We start from the raw sequence: 3,723 nt of genomic DNA, 5'->3' as shown, positions 1-3,723 counted from the left end.
GATCAAAAGGATTATCAGACAAGTTGTTATTAGAAACATATGCTAGACGGCTTTGTTTTGCTAATGGACAAATTGAACAAGAAGAAGAATCTAAAGATTTTAGAGATGGAATGATACTAACAAGTTTATGCAAAACAGATGAAGAAAGATGCCCCAAACGTTGATGCCAAAGATGATCATCACTGACAAATGCAGAAAAAGAACTAGCTACAGGTGTTGATGACGGAAGGGTTGAAAGTTCTGTCTCCAAAATATAGAGGTTGTTGAATAGTTTACCCCTCCCAATCATCAAGCCCCGAGAAAGTTCCTGAATGAAACAACAAGTTGGATAGAAATGAGCAGAGCAAAACAAAGATGTGACTAAAGAACTAATACTAATCAGATCGAATTTAAAGTCAGGAACATGTAAAACGTTATTTAAAACTAATGCAGAAGTAATGAAGATTGTTCCTGTATGAGTTATAGCTACTCTAGCACCATTCGGTAATGTGACAGTGACATTTGATACTGGTGTTAAGTCTCTAAACATTGCTAGATCCAAGCAAACATGGCTAGAGGTTCCCGTGTCAATGATCCAAGCATCATGAGGAAGTAATTTTTGAAGTGAAGAAAGAATATGATTTTGAAAAAGTAGATTATTATGTTCAAATTTAAGGCTATTAGAAGGAAAATGAATATTAATACCAGATGTGGAAGTATGAGCCATCAAACCATGTTCTGTAATTGTTGCAGTAGGACTAGGTATACTAGATGTAGTAGCCGACGTCTCTGAAAGTCTGGTCTTGAATTGTGAAATCAATTGTTCAAGCTGTTGTGGAGTAAAATTGTTGAGATTTACACTGTTTCCATCATTTGGTACATGAGCTATATATTGCTGCGGCACCATTTGGCCATAAGAAACTCCATTATACGGATAGGAACCACCATCAGAAGCAATATCAGTCGGATAACAGCCATTCTCAGAATACACTTGAGCAATTGCATTAGCATTTTGCATAGAACCAGCATACGGAACCATTTGCATTAACCTCGACGATTGTTGCATTCTCGGTTGATTCTGCATAAAAGGCATCCTTGGTTGAAACTGATTCACACCCTTGAAATTATATCTTGTAGTATTGGTTTTATAACTAGGAGGAAAACCATGTAACTTGTAGCATTCTGTACCGTGTGTCCCATCTTCCCACAGTGTGTACACATTGGTTTAGACTGAGTTGTCTTCATAGTATTGTAAGCCGCAACATAAGCATTGTCAACCTCATTTGCCGGAGGAACACTCGCCTGAAAAGCCACATTATCAACTCGAGTAGATGGACGAACAGCAGTTATTTGCCTCTCATCTTGAGTTACCATATTAAAGGCTTCTTCAATCGTAGGAATCGGTTTGAGCATTAGAATGTGTCGCCTGGTATGTTCATAGCTTTCATTCAAGCCCATCAAAAACTTAGTAACCCGACTCCTCTGTTGTAATCTTTCCCACTTAGTTGCCGCATCACACTCACAAAGACCACAAGTACACACAGGAAGATCCACATAATTCTTATACTCTTCCTAAAGAGTCATCAATGCTGTGTAATAAGTGGATACATCCATAGATCCTTGTTGGATCCTACTTAATTTCTGCTCAATATCAAAAATCCTAGGCGCATCATCTTGCTTAAACCTAGACAAAATATTATTCCAGATCCCTTGTGCAGTCGATATGAACAACAAACTTGCCCCAATCGTCTTATCAACAGAGTTCATCAACCAAGTCGATACTATATCATTGCAGCGGGACCATACACCAAAATTTCTATGGTTCTCATCAGGTTTAGGAATTGTACCATTGATAAAGGCGAGTTTGTTTCGAACGTTTAACGCCATCCACATCGAACGCCTCCACGAAGGAAAGTCAGAAGCAGTAGAGAGCCGATCAGAAACCAAGATTAGATTCGCATGATCAGCACTGTGAAGAAAATAAGGATTCTCATACTAATCAACTTGAAAACGCGATTCAGCTGGAGAAGACGGCGGTGTTAGAGGCCGATTCACCAGAGGAACAACGGAACTCATTCTCAGTTCAAGAATCAAAAGAAAGATGTGAAGATTATGTGAAAGAAAAGCTAAATTCGTCAACACCCAAGGTCAATCAAAGAGATAGCAAAAGAATCAAAAGAAGAAATAAGATTCCGGTGATCAATTCGCAAACGGCGATAACCAAACTCTGAACAAAACGAAACAAAGAGAAAACTGGAAAACTCATCTCCGATAACAATGCGGAAGAAGAGAAAAGCTTAACAAAGAAGCTCTGATACCATAACAAATCCGGTAAACCGGAGGAGGTCAAGATCGGAGAAAAGAACAGATCGATATCGGAATTAGTCCGTCAAGAGTTTGTTACAAAGCTCGAAGGATAAAGTTTCTACACCCTCAGCTAATATACTAAGCTCAAATTAAAAACAAGAAAGTAAACCGGAGATAACCAGTTGTTAATCTCGGTTCTCTTCACATCAAACCATCCACTCTAATAATACTAATCGTGATGATTAGCTAATTCGACTGTTATATATATTAACGATATTTCTGATACATAATGTGATTTTCATTGTTTCCAACAAAAATACGAGTGGTGAATATGGTGTATAGCAGTAGGATGTATAAGGAATATGGTGTTATTGGTTAAGGTCATAAACTCATGTGTTTTCCAGGTTTAGTTTTTATGCGATAGTACGTACGTATATTGTAGTATTATCATGATATGATGCTTTATGGTTCAGAAATTCCGATTACCTTATTACAATAAATGCAAACTTCAGATAACATTTTACACTACTTTCTCTCACATAATATATGCAATTTGTAAGGATACGCATCTTCAAGTTTTGGTTTGATTCAGTTAGATTGGTTCGGTTGGTAAAAAGCGTGGAAACATTATCTTCTTTCAGTCTTTGATATACTAGTATTTTAGGATTCTAGGATTCTAAAACTCAAAATCGATTTAGGAAAAAAGAAGAGAGCAACAGTGTCTTTAGTTCTCTCTAATTAACCACATAGGTTATATTTTAATCATAGTTAACATTTCCGTCATTAGAGTTAACAGTCTTTAAATGAAGGTTTTTAAAGACAACATAAATTAAATCAAATATTTTTTGAGAAATTTAATAACTAAAGAAATTAAACGGCAAAATAAAATTAGATGATATATTTTTCTGAGTTTTTTCTCATTTCCCGTTAAAAAAGCTAAAGATCTTCCTAATGTTTTATGTTACTCATAATTATCCTTTTGATTTGTTTGGGTAAGTATTGGAAGTATGATATAAACCAAAATAATTCTTCAAATATTGTAAAAACTCAAAAACATTTTGCCATTTTAAACGTCTAATAATAATAGGGGGATAAAAAAACTAGTATAGAGATCTATTGATGGAGATGACTGGAATGATAAAATCTTCACCACTTTTTTTTGTTTTCATGGTTTTAGGAATGAGTAAAATAAGATACATATCCCCTACACACAGGGGAAGTCGTAGGAGTAAGGATGGTGATGTTGAAGAATAAAGCCTACCCATCAAAGAGGCCTAAGGCCAGCTTTCTTACACGTTTATTTTATTTTATTTTTGTTATAAAAATCTAAATAAATAAAAACATCCTTATCCTCACCCTGTTCAATCCCACGTTCCCGTAGCATCGCAAATAATTGGTGCACCCATCTTTTACAATCATTAGGACATGGTAATTGAT

The 3,723-nt window shown here is 35.7% G+C and overlaps 1 pseudogene; it reads right to left on the bottom strand.

The window, feature by feature from the left end:
* Positions 1 to 272: 272 nt before the first annotated feature.
* LOC147928190 (uncharacterized) lies at positions 273 to 2,055 on the bottom strand (annotated as a pseudogene).
* Between the last annotated feature and the right edge of the window lie 1,668 nt (positions 2,056 to 3,723).

The sequence above is a fragment of the Camelina sativa genome, chromosome 14 (genome assembly GCF_030686135.1).
Source record: "Camelina sativa cultivar CO46 ecotype springtype chromosome 14, ASM3068613v1".
Lineage (NCBI taxonomy): Eukaryota > Viridiplantae > Streptophyta > Magnoliopsida > Brassicales > Brassicaceae > Camelina > Camelina sativa.
Note: the sequence above shows the minus strand (reverse complement) of the source record. Positions and strands in the feature narration are given on the sequence as shown.